Source organism: Zonotrichia albicollis, chromosome 4 (genome assembly GCF_047830755.1).
Source record: "Zonotrichia albicollis isolate bZonAlb1 chromosome 4, bZonAlb1.hap1, whole genome shotgun sequence".
Lineage (NCBI taxonomy): Eukaryota > Metazoa > Chordata > Aves > Passeriformes > Passerellidae > Zonotrichia > Zonotrichia albicollis.
In genome coordinates, this window is record NC_133822.1 from 34,458,868 (window position 1) to 34,475,476 (window position 16,609).

Sequence of the window (16,609 nt, forward strand, 5' to 3'; positions counted from 1 at the left end):
CTGGCTCAGCCTGGCAGGAGGTGAGATGATGCCTGTGAGACTTGGCTGGGAGATGCCTTTAAATCCAGTGCAGGGTGCTGCCTGGTGGGCTCAGCCCACAGCACCTGCAGACCTGCAGAGGGGAGGGCTGCACCTCACTGAGCTGTCTCTGCAGTCTCTGCTTGGATATGGCTCCCCCTTTCCTGCCTTTTCCCTCTCCCCTGGTCCACCTTCCTAAGCAGCTACAGTGAATCACATACTTTCCTTACTCACTCACCAGCCAGTGCTGCTGGCTCAGGTGGTGACAGGAACAATGTGGGCTTTTCTGTTCCTCTCAAAAATCACAGAAAGAACAGAGGGGAACTCTTGGAAATGCTCTGGATGCAATGGTAGGAGCAGCTTGTGCCATGCTCACGTCTGGTGTGATCTACCCCCAGGTCACTTCCAAGAAAGCCCATCGGTGCCACTCAGGGCAAATGACAAAACTCTCTGGAAGAGCACTGGGGGTGGCAGATGGAGCCGTGTGAGCTGCAGGACAAGGAGACCATCTTCAGTCCCTTCCCTTGTGGATGGTGGAGAGGAGGGCCTTGCTCAGGCAGGACAACAGCTTCCCAGCCCAGTTGCTGCTCTGGAGGGATGCCTGAGCTGTGTGTACCAGGAAGCCCATGGAAATCCTCCAGAATGCATGGATGGGGAGGGCTGTGGGGATGAGGGGGCTCTGCTCTGGAGCATGAACTGCCCTGGGCTTGCTCTTTTCACCAACTCCAAATCTGTGATGTGTTGAATGGCACATCTCCATTTCCCCACCCAGCCCCTTTCCCTCTCCCTTCCTTCCAGGTTTGTAACATGTTTTTGTCCATTTGAAGGGTTTGTCTGAGTGAGAGTTCAAATGTCTCCTTATGCCTGTGCCATGGATGTGCTGGAAGGCAAACAGATATGATCCTAGGATGAAGGCATGGGAGATGACCCACGGGTTGTCCTGAGTGTGTGTTTATGTGCCTCTGTCCTGCTGTGCCCCTCTGCATGCACTCTTCACCTCCCTGGAACATTTTGTTTCTTTTGCCTCTCCTTACTGCCCTGTTTCTCCACCCTGCCTCACCCTCTCCCTCTCTCTCCTGCCCTCCTCATTCTCTTTTTCTCATTTGATATTCATGCATGAATAAATTCAATTGCATTTTTCCCTGTTCCCCCTGAAGGGGCTTGTTGGTGAATTACAGGCATCTGAAATCATATAATGCTCAGATTCATCATTTCTGGGACAGAATTGAAGCCCTTCTATTTCCTGGAAAGGAATAATAGATGATTTTTATGGGGAGGGGGAGTGGTGAGTGCCTTGTGGCTGGTGAGGAAGAAGCCAAGGAGATTAACCTTGGCAGCACAGAGCGACCCTGCTAGCAGAGGGGTAAAAGGCCAGCCAGCCTCTCCTCTGCAGGCGTGGGGAAGGCACGTGTGGGTAGGGATATGTGTGTGTGTGTGTGTGTGTGTGTGAGTGCCTGTGATTGCTGCATGCTCGCTGTGGTGTGAGTGGGGCCCTTAGGGAGGAGCAAACCTCTGAGGGACTGCCCAGAATTGGCTGAGGAAGGAGTAGCCTGACACCTGAGTAGTTAGAGAGGCTCTCTAGAGACCTGTTTGGGCACCTGCCTCAGCCAGCTTCTGGGACACTTAGTTCTGGTATCGCCCCAAACTCTTCTGTGGGTCTGTGGTTGTGCCCAGCACCACATCCCCATCACACTGAGAAGCTGAGGTTGATATGTCCCAAAATCCTGCACTTTCAAGGGCTTCCTGTTGTGGATGGCTCCCTGCTCCTGGTGGGAGCCTCCAGCTCATGCAGGACAATGAACTCAGGGTGAGCACAACCATCTTTGGGGCCAAAGGTGACCACAGATTGTGTCTTGCACAGCTCCTGTGCAAACAGGTTCTGACCCTGGGCAGGGAGAGGTCTGACCACTTCAGAAAATTATTATCCTGGAATAAAATCTCTTTCCAGCTCGTGGAGGATGAGTGGGTACACTATGGAGCTGCAGCCGTGGTCAGAAGCTATGAAAAAAGACAGGCTGGATTTGTCTGGGGAAGAGCTGCTTTTCATGGAAGCTGTTCATCAACATTTGATGCTCACAACATTCCTGTTGTTTGTAAGACTGCTCTCTTTTCTTTTTTAGCACTTCTGGAGCAGCCTGAGGATCCTCTAAGGGATGAGTTTACCTCTCAGGAGAGGCAACAAGATTAAACACTTTAAAAAGCACAAAAGTGTTGCATTAAAAGCAGACAGCCATTGTCTTTGTTCCAAAGTCTTTTAAGGGACTCCTGAGAGACAGTGATGGTGCCAACCATGTTGCTCAAGCTCCAAGGAGCCTGGCTTATGTGATACAAGTGGCTAGAAGCTCCTTGACTTCTGCCTCAAGTCCCTGGCACAGCAAACTGAAGCCACATGAGATAAATTGCAGGATGTGTTTCACCCTAGGTGGTGAACATGTGTGAGTTACCTCAAGGTAAAGCCAGAGTGGTCCTGGCTTTACCAGAAGGTGGGCTTGCTCCACTGCCTTCCTGTGGAGAGTTCACATCCAAGGGTTCTGTTTCTCAGTATGATGAAAGTGCTTGGTTTCCCAGCCATTTGTAGTTTAGATGTGTTCATTACCTTGACCCAGCCATTCTAGCCATGCACTGCAAAGTGGACATTGTCTTGGTGAGGAAGGTTTGGAGAGGCTTTGTGGAACCTGCAATGAAGCAGAGGAACTTCTGGGCTGCATTGTTGTGTCATACCCTAGCTGGCAGCTGGGCATTTGTTTTAGCTTCTTATTTGCAATATATGCCCATAGTAGAAGGAAGAATGTCTCCATGTCTTGTAACATGTGGAATTTTATTGGCCTGAACAGGAAAAACCCATGAAAGGCCTTCAGGAGTGTGACGGCTTCCTGTAGTGTCTCTTTCCCAGGGTGGACTTGGGATCCCCACTAGGAAAACTGAAGGTTGTTGCTTCAAGAATGAGGGGCCTGTGCTCATGTGGGGCAGGGCTGCTCAGCCCCAGAATGGGACCAGTGGGGGCAGATGGACGTGCTGGGCCTCCATTGGATGAGGCTGGGGAGGCTGTACTCTGTTCCAGCCACTGGAAGGTGGGATTCCTGCACATTATCCATCCCCCTCATTTCCCCTGGCTTCACAAAGTGCCACGGGAAACTAATTTGTAGAGAGTTGTTCCCACCCCCTGAGTTCCAGTAACAGATCTGGAAGTAGGATGGGGCGGAGAGGAGGGATTGGTTTTGAGGGAAGGACTTTTGGGGGGAGGGTTTTTTGTTTTTTTAACTCTTCCCAAATGATAATTCTCTAACCTGCTTGATCTGTGGAGGGACACATGCTTAAAAGTTCAAGGAAAGGCAAGCATGGTGAGGGCAGTGCCCACCCAGAAAGGAAGGATGAGTGGGCCGAAGGCAGGGGCAAACCAGCTGTCCTGAGACCCCACTGTGGATGCAGGTGTGTGATGCTGTGCAAGGAGATTTCTGCCTTTCCTCCTGCGTTGTAAGAATTCCTGCATTCTGTGCCTGTAATTGTAGGTTCCCCCAAAGACATTTGGTGTCACTGTAAGGACGGTGTTTCACTCTCTCTGCCTGTACAGTTATTCTCTCTCTCTGTGCAGTTCGCTCCATAAGCCGGTGGTGAACATACCATGAGACAGAGAGAGAGCGAGACAGACAGAAACCACACACCAGCCCTTCCTCCTCACTTCCCCACCATGGAATAGCTTACCTTGCCCCCACCCACACCTCCATCACCTCTCAGCGTCCTGCAATTATTCTGACCCTCTCTCTGGTCCTTTTGGAAGGAAGCTTCTGTCACTTCTTAACACCACTCGCCTGGAAAAACACACAGAGGCAAAATCCCCCCAAGCCCTCCTGTGAAGGAAGAGGTCCTTTTTTTTAACCTCTTTTTGTTTGCTCTGACTCCAGAGCTTCAGACTCCAGCCTGAGCAGCCACAATTTCTTACCATGTATTCTCCTTTTAAACCATCTCCTTCCTGCACACGCTCAGTCCTCGCAGGCACGGATCTAACACAACTCCCTGCTCCTCGCCGGCAGGTTCTCTGCTCCCCATCACTCAGCTGATCCTGATCTTTTTTTCTCCTGTTCTCCCCACCCCGGGCACCGAGGTGTGTGTGTCTGCGTGTGAGTGTGCCTGTGTGCAGGGGGGGAGGTGGGGGGGCCTTTTTTTTATCTTGGTGGGGGAATTTTTTCAAAGCATCTTCATTATTATTTTATTTTGCTTCTCTGACTTGGAGACTTCTCCCTCGGAGATTTCTTTTCCATGCAAAGGTAGGTGAGACGCATGCACACCTGGCTAACCTTGTGTCTGTCTCGTTTTGCTGTCCTTTTAATAGAAAACTTGTGCCCACCCGTGTACCTGCATCATTCCTGTTCTGTTTCATACCTGTTTCCTCCGGCAGAAGTAAAAGCTGAAGGTAGACATGTCTGTAATGGGAATAATTCTGTTTTTCCAGAGAGGAAAGTTGTTTCTGTGTGCATGTCCGGTGGTACGTGTATGTCCGAGTGCAGCCCCCATGTATGTGAAACTGCCTCTGTTTACCCAACAAGTAGCAATGATTGATTTTGGTCTGTGTTTTGGGCAGTGGTGGTGGAAAGGGAACAACTGTGTGTCCAGTAGTTCACGTCCACGAGCAATTGCAGCAGGGGATGTGGATCTCACAGATAATCAGCAGCTCTTTATACATGACTGTAAATGATACAAGGAGTGTGAATAATTACAGGAATTTCAAATTTAGCCCTGGTTAGTTTGTTCTGTTATGATGGGGAAGGATGGTGGGAAAGAGGGAGGGTTACAAAATCTCCTCCCTGGAGAGGTAACTGCCTGAGACTTGTAAATACGTAACTTTTCCTAAAACCTTCTCACTGTTTAGGGTCTTCTTGGGTTTGGGGTACTGTTTTGGTTTTTTTTGGTTTTTTTTCCAAAGCAAGAGTTTGGTCTTGGATTCAGGTTTCCTAAATTGTCTTTTCTTGTTTTGTTTATGGTTGTTACTGCGTTTCAGTTGCATGTGCAACATCCTGAAAAGGGACATGGAATAGGATGTACTTTAATTCAGCAAAATGCATCATCTTCTGTACATCATTGGAAGCTGTTGGCTGGAGTCAGGGGGTGGAGTGGGGTGGAAACAGAAGAATTAGAAAAGAAGAGAAACAGAAATAATGTTAGACCTTGTTGACTGGCAATTATCAGGCATATTTTCTGCCAGCACTGGTTTTCATAACCCTCTTGATGGTTACCTTTTGCTTCTTGGTAACAGCAGCTGTGTGAAAAGTACCGGTGGCTTGAAAAAAATAAAATGCCAGAAAGAAAAAAAAGCCCCAAATATATATATAATTTCCCTGCAAATTATTGCAGAGGAAAATGGTAAACATCTAAAGCAGAACTTGTTGTGCATTTTCTCTCTGCTAATAGGAGGTGTTTATCTCATTGATCTGGGGGCTGCTGCTGGTTCTGTGTCCCTGTCGCTTGGAGGACTGCTATGTAAATTGTCAGTTGTTTCTGTGTGCTATTGCAGAGCTCCTGATCTTAGATTTGGGCTGGTGACTGAGGGTTTATTACCTCAAAGAAGGAAGGGGTCTGCTCACCCTCCATCTCGCTTACCCCTCAGTGTTTTAACTCTGACATGCAAGCTTCTCTATCAGTGGAAAGAAATACTCAAGCACATTCTTTTCTCAACACCCTACCTGCAAAGAAACTTTTAACTGAGAGCACTGCAAAGAGAATCCAAGAGCCCCATTTTTGCCCCCGTTCCCCTTTATGTTTTTAACCTTGTGAGCAGCTCTCCCCCAGCCAGCACTGCCCCTTCCCTGAGGTCTGGGCAGGCACACAGCCTCAGGCAGGAGGCAGCTCCCTGCAGGGGTCTGAGAGCAGTTATTCCTCTCTCCATTAAATAACAAAATAGTTTCGTGGCATGGCCATGGATGTGAGCTCCCTAGAAGGGCTGCAGTGCATGCCTGTCAGTGAAGGTGTGGTGCCACATCCTCTCCCAGGCAGGGATGGATCTGGGCACAGCACTGAGGTGCTGCCCATGGCCAGGGCGCTTGCACCAGGCTGCCTGGGCATGGGGGCCGTGCCTGCTTGGCAAGGCCTGGGCCCTGGCTGCAGCAGGAAGGTGGGGACAAGCAGCTTCCCTGCAGATCTCACTGGAAAGCTGTGTCTGAACACTGGCCACCTCCATGCACCAGGAGATGCACACGTGGCTTGCCAGGAGATCTGGTAGCGAATATCTCAGAGGAGAGTCAGGGGGACAAAGAAGCAGCTTTGATCTGCCACATCTAAGGGGTTTGCCTTGTGAAGCCTGGATCAATCTGACAGTGCCTATTATAAAGGGGGTTATGCCAACCTGTTTCATGTTTTATCTTTCAAAATCTCCCCTTGTTGCTGCCTTGGGAGTGTTCTCAGGCTGTGCATGTGGCTGATGCAGGGCCAGGGCGTCCACAGCCATCAAGGGAGTGAGGGGAAGCATCATGTGAGGGGGATGCTGTCTCACAAGGAGCTCAGTGCTTGTCTGTGGCCTTGGCTGGGGTGTGAGGAGATCAGCTGGGCATCCTGGGGTCTGTCACAGTGCACCTACAATGCTGGGTGAGCTTTCCTGTGTCCTCACTCCTGTCCCCACCAAGAGCAGCACCTTCCCTGGTGGTGCAGTCCTGAGCACCCTCAAGGTGCCAATAATGCACCTGTGCTCCAGGCTGCAGTTCTGGCATCTCCTCTAGTCCTGGGCTTGTTTGCTTGCTCCTTTCCACCAACCCACATCCCACCTGGCTGCATCTCTGCTGCCTGATCCACTTTTGCAGACCCCATGTGTCCATGCCCAGTGTGACGTGGTGCCAGCCTTACAGCCCTGCTCAATGTTAGAGCCCTGCAAGGCACACCAGGAGGATGTCCCACACCAGGGTGGCTTGTGCTGAGCCCTGGCCACATCTGATTTTGGGAAAAGTCTGCAATTTCAGGCTGTGCTGCAAAGAAGCCACATGCTTGGTCAGCTTTTTTTCCTAGTGGAAAAAAAAAAAAGTTGAAACTAATTTTTATTCATTTTTCTCAAAGAGAACAAGTGTCTACAGCTGGTAACTCATGAAAAGCACACACAGTGTTAGGAATCTTTAAAAGAATGGGGCACTGATTTAAAATAAATTTAATCTTTTATTAAAGTGAAGTCCCAGTCCTGCACATTCAAGCAAGCAGGTGAATTTCTGCAGTTGCCCAGAGCCTTACTAGAACCTCTTAGTCCATGGATGGGTTCAGAAATTAAGTGGTACAGGTGCATCTGCAAGATCATGTAGTACCATTTCTTAGTTATATTTAAAAAAAAAAATTAGATGGGACAATGTAGAGCTGATTTGAAGGGTGTTCAAGATCTGTAAAACCTCAAACTGCTCTTGGAAAGCAGAATTTTCTTGTCAGTTATGCAGAGGTACATTGCTGTTTATAATGACCTGGTATAGGCAGCTTATTGGTTTATTCATCTGTGTCTGAAGTGCGTGTATTGAAGCTCCTAGAAATCACATAGGGGTTTGAAAAATGTCTTATACTGATAGAAAATTTATTTAAGTCCTCTAATCATAACTCAAATTGCATAAATCAACGCAGTAACTTTGTAATAAACTCTCTCTGCCGGTGCTTGTCAGGCCTCGGTGTTTGAAGCACCACAGTGTGCCCTGAAGAGCAATCAGCCCAGTGTATCAGGGACTAATTGCAATGAGGAGATGTCAGAAAATGAGGATGCCTCCTCTCCTGCCTTGAGCTGGAGGTGTGTGCTGCTGTGGTGGCACGGGAGGGAGGTGGTTTCTGGGCCAAGCCAGCCTCAGTCAGGGGGGCTTTGCAGATCCATCCCAGTCCTTGCAGCCTGTGGGCTCCTGGTGTGGAATCCTGCTTGTTGGGGTTTCCTGCAGCAGCCTGTGCTTCCCAGCACCTGCAGAATGCAGTGCAGAAGCCCCATCTCTGTGTGATCAAGGCAGGATTGGAAGGGTGCCTTCAAAGGCAAAGGTTGTTACCCTCTTATCAAATGTGTGCATGTATTAAAAGAAAGCAACAAACAGTCCCAAGGGTACTGCTGGTCTCTGCTTCTGACATAGCCACCATCTGCAGCTTGGGCACCACATCCTGCTCCCTTGTGCCTTCATGTAAAGCTCTGTGGGGGCATCCCTGGAGGGCAAGCAAAGGGCAAATCCTTATGAAACTATTGGATTTGGGGCCGTGGGGTTGAACAGGGTGGAGAGGAGCTGCTGACCTGCGCTGTGGGTAGCTGGTGAGGTGACAAATGCCAGGGATTTCACTGCTGTGATGTGGCTGCTGAAAGTGCTTGTCTGGTATGATCATTAGGATGGGGGGCAGAGGGCAGGGAAGGTTTATATTTCCTTTCTCTGAGGTGTCAGAGTTTGGCCGTGGCTACAAAACCACTGCTGTATGGAGTGCACAGGTAGGGTTAGTGGTGTTAATCCTTGCTCAGGTGCTGCCTTAGTGTCTGTCTGGCAGGCTCAATTAAGTTGCTTTCCAGGACAGAGGTTAGGAATGGATTTTCCTGCAGGTCAGATTGTCAGGAGTGGTTGAGATCCTGTTTCTGCTGCTGCATGTGTGTGTTTGCCTGTGTGTGCATGTGTACAGTGTGCCCAGCACTATCTTGCATTCTCACCTCTGACTGGAGACGTTGGCAGTGCTGATGCCTTCAATTGCTTGTCTTCCTTGGGCATTTTGCCCCTTATTTTGCCTTTAAACCCACTCTGAATTTGGCAGAGGGGATGGATGGAGGTAGGGGGCAGAGTAACTCCTTATGGACTCTTTCAGACTGGGTTTTCTGGCAAGGATTTAGCTTGGATATAGGGGTCCCTTTCAGGTCTGTGGTTAGATGTGCTTGCACTGGTGTCTTTGCTGCTTTTCAGTGATTGCTATTCAAGCAACTGTCCTAGCTGTGTTTTTTTCCCCTGGTGACAGCAGGGAGAGAAGGGGACTTTTGCTTTTAAGCTCATGTAAATGAGCAGCAGTGTCAGTAATCAGATCATGTGGGATGCAGGGGAACCATCACAAGTCCTGTCCATCTATGGACCTGACACTGAACAGTCTGTAGGCCTTTGCAGAAGAGTTAGCAACCTTGTCTCATCTCTGCTTCTAGAAGTTTCCCATCTTCAGAGCTACATTTATTTCCCATATCCTCTCTTCTTTCTGGAGGCAGAGCCTGGGGCATCATCACACTCCACATAGCTTTAGCTCCCTTCCTGTTTTTGTTTTTGCCAAGAGTTAGTTTGCTCCAAATGCGTAGCTGTGTTTATGCAGATTATCTCCTTTGGAGGGATTGAGGGGGAGCAGTAATTTTTAGGGAGGAGAGAGGTTGTACATGTAACCCTTGATGCTCTCCAGAGCTCTTCATATCGTGTTCCCTTTAGATGTGCTGCTTACTGTCTCCACCTCCCCATTTCCATTTTCACCCCAGGGAATCTCCTCTCCAGATGTGAGTGGTGATAGTGAGCTGGGAAAAAGTCTGGAGGTGGTGAGGATGCTTGTGCAGAAGTGGGAAGTTGCATTCAGTTCTGTGCTGTGACAGGGACCAGGGAGTCTCCTGGGGTCTCCCCACTCCTTGTATGCTGCTGTTTTCCTGCTCACTGCAGCAGGTCCTGAGGGGACACTAGGTTGGGCACTGGGATTGAGATGAAAAGGGTGGAGAGGTTGATACAGGAAGGATAGTGCGAAGCAGAGCTTCTCACTGCTGGCTCAGCCCGTGTGGGAGCAGTCCCACGATGCCCTTTTCCGTGCACTTTAGAGGTGCAGTGCTGGCAGCTGCAGCCTGGGGCAGCTGTCCTGGTGGTGGGCAGGAGCTGCAGCTCTGCTCTCCCGGCGTGGGCTTCTCTTGGAGGCACAGCTAAGATATTCACAAGTTTTGTCTTTCCTGCTAGCACTTCAGGATCTGGGTTCTGAAGGGCTAAAAGTGTGAGGATGGCCCCAAAGCCATCATTGCTGGTAGCCTATGACACCACTATCTTCCTCTTCATCATCCTCATCTGACCGACTTAATTTCCATGTTCATTGCTGACCTGAAGGAGAGTGTAAACAGCACATTAATGACTTCCCTGGTGATGATAAACCAGGTTTTTGCCTGCCAGTGGAGATGCAGTAAAATAACACAAAGGTCAGAAAGATGAGTGGAAAATAACTTACTGATATTAACCTTAGGATAAGCGCAAGCTGATGCATCTGGAGGCAATCAAAAATGTGAAACATGGGCTCTGGTGAGGGACAGGGAAGGGAACGGCTCAGGCCACAAGACATGGCAGTAGATGGCACATCAGACATGGCCTCGCAGTGTGACAGGGCCAGCAGGAGCCACGGGGCTGTGACACTCGGGACACGGGTCCCGGCACAGCCTGCTGGGGGACACCCGCACGGAGCCCCGTGGGCTGGGGACATTCATCCACGAGCGAGGATTCAGCGCTAAGGATGTGCGGCGTGGCTGAGTGCGGGTTTGAGCGAGAGGACGCGGCAGGAATTGTCCCAGTGAAAGGTGTCCGTGCTCACGGGGAGGAGGAGGAGGAGGCATCGCTGGAGATGTGCAGAGCAAAGCCGTGCACTGGGAGAGCAGGGTGGGTTTGAAAGGGAAAACACTCACTCCAGGGCAGTCTCCACATGGAGATGGATCTGCTGCAGTAAGGAGTCATCCCCAGAAGGAGATTTTCATAGTCTGTTCACTTGGAACACCAAAAATGAAAATACTTTGTTGAAAACAAGTATGCATATCCTCTGGGAAGTAGTGGGATAAGGTTAGTGTCCTCAACAGCACTCACCTGGGTCTCAAACCCTCCACATAGTTAAGGTCAGGTCAAGATTTTCCAATGGGAAACTTCATTCTCCTTCATTTGCCTACACCCAAAGTGACCATGTTACCCCTATGCCTTTTCTTCTCTCATTGTTTACTTTGACCCCCTCCATCTCTCCAGCAAAATTTATGTTACTGGTCTCCATAACATCTCCTTTGGCTTGGACAAAGGTTCCTCAGCAATGCAAGCAGATCCCCACTTTGCTGTGCCAGGGACCAAAGGTATGGACAGAATGGGGCTGTCCCAGCAACACGACAGGGAATTGGACACTGATACATTGGACATTGACTGTGATGATGAGGGTGGGAGTGTCCAAGAGATCAGAGCTTGCTCTTTCTACAGCTGCAAATGCAGTACAGGTTGAAGGCAGGGCATTGTTGAGGCTTCAGGACAGACAATTTGCTTATTTTGTCCTGTGCTGGTAGGACTGCTCCTTCACCTGCTCAGTGGGATGCAGGAATTTCTTCTGCTCCCTGTCCTTAACGGGAGTAGGGGTACAAAATGACCAGGGTGAGGCTGCCAAGCACTCAAGCAAATCTAGCAGAGGGTAATAGCGTGTGTGGAAGAAGGCACAGCAGTCAATCAGCACGCAACTGCAAATGCAGCAGGTCATGGGCATTTGACCACGGCAGGGAGGCTGGGAGACCTTGGCTCTGGTGCAGGCCATGGGTGTTGTGCTTCAGGGGCCTGTGGGAGCACCAGCATCTCCAAGCAATGGATTTGGGCACCATTTGGAACACTCTGTGCTGGCTTTCTGCCACATCCCATTGCAGGTGGAGGTGCTGGGATGCTGGAGATGTGAGAGCTCCTGTTTCAAATTAAGTGCTAAGAAAAGTGACCCTGTTCCTTCCTGGCACTCGTGCAGCCCCACACACACACAGAGGCAGATGAGAGCAGGCAGAGAAACACGCCAGTGCCAGCTGAACACACACACAGAGGGAGCTGGGTACCACTAATTACATTGTACCACGACAAACGCTCCAAATGTGAAACCTGTATGACTAACACATCCCTGCAGCCAGACACAGGCATCAAAGGTAACGCTTGCCACTTATAGCAGCAAACAGAGGTGGGCTCACGGCCGTGCTCAGCAGAGCCTGGGAGGCTCCTGCAGCTCCGGCTGGGGTCACCCACATGCCTGCCCAAATATGCCACACACGCAGGCACCTCCTTAAACAAATCTGGGCCTGTGCAAAGCTGGCTGCAAAAGCCGTGCCCCAGATGCTTGTCAACTTTTGGATGGATGTTTGGAGATGGTGAATAAATACGTGTGCCTCAGGTGCTGCTCCAGCTGATGGGACCATCTTGATCTCCCCAGCAGCACCAGCTGGAGGTTGTCATTTTTGTCCCTCTTCTGCAAGGGTGTTAGCAGGACAGAGTGGCTGCTGTGCTTCCTGCTGCTTCTGAGTAATGGGTGACTGATGGTGATGGATGGTTTGGAAAGGACTTGTGTGCCCTCAGAATGGGAGGTGCTGTGTTTACATTTAAAGGAAATGCGGTCTGCACTTTCATTTTTGACGTGGACCCCAGTGTTGTCTGTGTGAGCAGTGCACAGGCAGGAAGGAACAGCTCTGAGGCAGTGTGGGCTGGCAGGGGACACAGGGTTAGGGATGATGGTGGGGAAGGTGAGCTCTGAGGATGGACCCAGGTGAGAGGGGAGTTGTATCCCACTGGGCTCTGGGTGGATTCTCTCCAGCACTGGGACAGTGCTCTGGGGACCTCTCTCTGGTATTTCCCTCTCCTGGCTGGCTGCAGAAGGCCCTTTCACTGTCAGGCTGCAATAGTTCAGAAAGGGCTGTGTGAGCCTTGTAGGGGTCCTGTCAGCCCTCCCTCACCCACAGCCCCTGTCAGCCCCCTGCCAAGGAGGCAGAGAGGAGATGGAGGCTGCTGTGTCTGGGCTGTGGTGCCTGCAGGACGCCTTGGGCTGGCTCACTCATGGCAGCTCATGGCACTGACAGCCCTGGGATGCCAGTGGAAGCCCTAAAGGGGGAGTGTGTCTGAGCTGAGACTTCTGCAATGCATGGCAGGAGGTGACATCGGCCTTTTTGGACAGACACCTCTAACCTGTAGCACTTCTCCTGCATTGTGATATTTTCTCCTTTTATTCCTAACCAATTTCCACTTCTCTAAAAGTCCACGCCTTCTCTTGCTGTTTTAGAGCATCCTTCTCCCTTCCTGCTCAGTAGTCTGGCAGGACCAGGTGCCTCTGGGGCAGGGTTGAGCCAGAGGCTGTCAGCCTCTCTCGTGCTTGCCAAGGCAAGGAGCTCCGTGCCAGCACACGTGCCCAGGGCAGGTGTGAGTGCAGGCTGCAGCACCAGTGGGTGCTCAGCTCAGGATGCTGCTGGCTTCAAATGGTCCTTGGGCACAGACAGTGCAGACTCAAGACCTGGCTCCACAGAAGGGTTTGGCACGGGCTGTGCAGGGACAGAAGCAGGAGGAGCTGCCAGCCCACAAATAACTTCCCTTCCCCTGGGAGGGAAGTGCGGCTGGTGTAGCATCACTCCTCCAGTGTATGTGACTTTTGCAGCGGAATGTTTTTGTATATTTGGGGGACATTTAAGATAAGTCCAGGCTGGGGAGGGTTTGATTTTTTTCTAGTGGGTCTGGCCTGCTGTACTCTCTGGGGTTAGGCTTGCCTGAGCAAAAGGCTGAGTGAGCAGAACATGCATCTGGCGACCCCATAGCCCTCATCTTGGATCCTTGTCCTCCTGTATTGCCCTTGTCGCAGTAAGCTGCACTTGCACAAAGGGGGGGTTAGAGGCATCCCAAAGACAAATTCTGGAGATTTATAGTGCTGCTGAGTCTTACTATAACTGACTTTTTTCTGGGTAAGAACCCTCTCCATTGATGCACATTTCTCTGTGTATGCAGATAAATGCATTTGCCAAACTCATTCCTCTTTTTGATTTAAACAGGGCTCCCCTGGGTTGAAATACTGTAGCAGGCTGACTCCAACGAAGTTACAGAGCAATGCTACAGCAAGGGAAGGCCCCAGATTGCAAGCCCAGAGAAAACATTAGTATTGCATGAGTTGTAGCCTGACAAAAATAGGGGAAATAGCTCATTCCAACCCCCACATCTGAAATGGTAGCAGAGACAGCCCTGGACCTATCTCAGGCAGGAAAACCACTCTACTCTTCTTTGAAGTTGAGATGGGAGGGCTCACTGTGTGAAGAGCTCAGAAGTGCCCCAGTGCTTGATTTTCCCCTCCCTCTCTTTTGACACAGAATATTAATCCTGCTTAATGTAGGAAATACATCATGATCACAGCTTTGGGATGCAGAACAGGATTTAATCTTAGGAAGGTAATGGGTATTACTCACATCTCCAGTGGGGCAGCTGTCATTCAAGGACTGTATTTAGCTTCAGGACTTCCAAAGGGATTCACCTGGCCCTGTGTCCATATGAGGCCTAATGAGTCAGTCTGAGCTACACAGATCAGAGTGATGAGCTGTGTGTGATAAGCACGCTATCCAGTTTGTGCATGTGCGCTTCACATGGGCAGAGCAGCATCCCTGAGTCCCAGCTGCATCCAGCACTGGCGAGATGGAGGAGAGGCCCTGGATGCTTGCTGAAGGGAAAGCAGGGAAATGCTGATGAGGTTGTTTCTCCTATTCCTTCTCTCAGTTGTACTGGTAATTATGAAGCTTTGTACGCTGCAGTTTGGAACTGTCATGCCCTCATCAGTGTGCATGCTCTGAGCACCATAATAAGTAATTCCTCCTGGCTGTCTCTGCTAATCTTTCTCCTCTGTGCTGTAATGGGAGGGAAGTTGGGCTCAGCCACAGCATGTTAATGGACTGCAAGGGAGCCAGCTCAGAGCAGGCAATGGGGAGCTGGTGGGAATAGGGAATGAAAAAAGTGGTACAAGTAGTTGCATGGGTGCCCAGAGTCAAAAATCTGCTGAAAGTTTTTATGAAAACAGTAGTGATAGATGGTGAGAAGGATGCACTGTACATTTTTTCACAGGGCTTAAAAAATTATGAGCAGCATCCCAAAACCAGTTAGGAGACATGGTATCTGTTCTTTCCAATAGCTGCAGGCCTTTGGGATAATGAATTCCAAGAGTCTCTCCACTATCCCCTCAGGGACACTGTGTCTGCTTTCTAAACCCCTGCACTTGCTGCTCTTTATTCTGACAAATACCAAGCCTTGAAGAACAAGCAAAGCTTTGGATCAAAGTGTCTGTTGGAAGCAGGAGGCTGAGGAAACAGGATAGGTAGGCAGAGGTTTCAGGGTCTCATCTGGGAACCATGGGGCACTGCAACCTGAGGTGGAGTGGTTGGCAAGCCTGGCAGATGAGTGGTGTGGAGAGCATTGGAGATCACAGATCCAGCAGTGTGAGCATCAAAAGGGCCACGGGCTGAAATGTCAAGGGTGCATTGCTGAGGCAGAGCAGTGTGAACAGAGCCCCTCACAGGGTTTGTGAGCCTAAAATGAAGAGAGCTGAGACAAGTGCCAGGGAGGATAACCTATGGCCAGGATGTGAGGAGATGAGGTCTGGACAGACACATCCTTTCCTGCTGTTCATCATCCCTTTCTGCTCTGCAGCGTGTCTGAGGGCTCTTGTGTGGCTTTTAAATCTGCACCTGCAGCATGGGCACTCCAGATGGTTGAGCATGCCAGCGGGGTGAAGGGAAGGCAACCAGCAGTCATTGGCCAAGCTCTCTTTCCTGAGAGTGTCCCTGTAACACCCCTCCAAAGCCAAGCCTTGGAGTTTATGTAATTCCCCTCAATTTGAGAAGTCACTTCCACTCTGCTATTGCATGCACAGCACCCAGGCAGCAAAATGATATTTTTAGTAAAAGTTTGGTGTAGTTGCTCTGTAGTGTGCAAGAGTGTTGTGGTTCAACCCTGGGTGGCAGCTAAGCCACGCACAGCTCCTTACTCACCCCCTCCAGCTGGAATGGGAGGAGAATCAAAAGAGTAAAAGGGAGAAAAAGGCAAAAAGGTGAGATAAAGGCAGTTTGATGGGTAACACAAAAGTTGTGTACTCAAGTAAAGCAAAAAAAAGGAATTTATTCACTTCTCATGGACAGGCAGGTGTTCAGCCATCTCCAGGAAAGCAGGACTCCATCACAGTTGGGAATACAAATTTTGTCACTCCAAATGTCCCCCTTTCTTCCTTCTTCCCCCAGTTTCATGAGCTGAGAATGATGTCATATAATATGGAATATCTCTTGGGTTACTTGGGGTCAGCTGTCCTGGCTGTGAGCCCTCCCAGCTCATTGTGCACCCCCACCCAGCTCACTGGGGTGATGTGGGAAACAGAAAATGCCTTGGTGCTGCGTGAGCCCTGCTCAGCAGTGACTCAATCATGGGTATCATCAACCACGTTTCCAGTACAAATCCAAAACACAGCCCTGCTCCAGCTACTGTGAACAAAATTAACCCTTCCCCAGCCAAAACCAGCACAGGCTGCCAGTGAGCTTGAGACCTGCTCTTCTCATGCCCACCCACTCCCTCTGACCATTGTTTAGGGAAATAACTTTTGCAGCTCGTGTTCGTGGTGTTTCCACTGCTCCAGCATAGGAGAGCTCAACAAGCTCGAGTAAAAGGTGCCTAATGTTTAATCCCGCTTGTGTTGCAGCTCACTGCTTGAATTAGTGGCTGCTGTGTATGGGTTTGACATGCATTTCTCAGTGTCAGTCTGATGGAGCCTGTGCAATGGTGAGACTCAGGGCCAGCCCAGAGTGCCCTTGGATAGAAGAGCTGGGCCAGCAAAGTGCACCTGGAGCTGGCAGGGCTCTGTTAGGGACTGCCAGGGCAGGATGGCTCTGTTGTGTGAGGATGGG

At 50.2% G+C, this 16,609-nt stretch overlaps 1 protein-coding gene across 7 annotated transcripts in view; it reads left to right on the forward strand.

The window, feature by feature from the left end:
- Positions 1–3,598: 3,598 nt before the first annotated feature.
- CACNA1I (calcium voltage-gated channel subunit alpha1 I) overlaps positions 3,599–16,609 on the forward strand; it is a 164,104-nt gene continuing 151,093 nt past the window's right edge. For 4 of the 7 annotated variants that reach the window (XM_074539414.1, XM_074539416.1, XM_074539412.1 and 1 more), the window contains exon 1: positions 3,599–4,283. The gene's annotated coding sequence lies outside the window, so the exon portion shown is untranslated. The remainder of the gene's footprint in view (positions 4,284–16,609) is intronic. The other 3 variants (XM_074539410.1, XM_074539411.1, XM_074539413.1) reach the window with 3 other exon arrangements.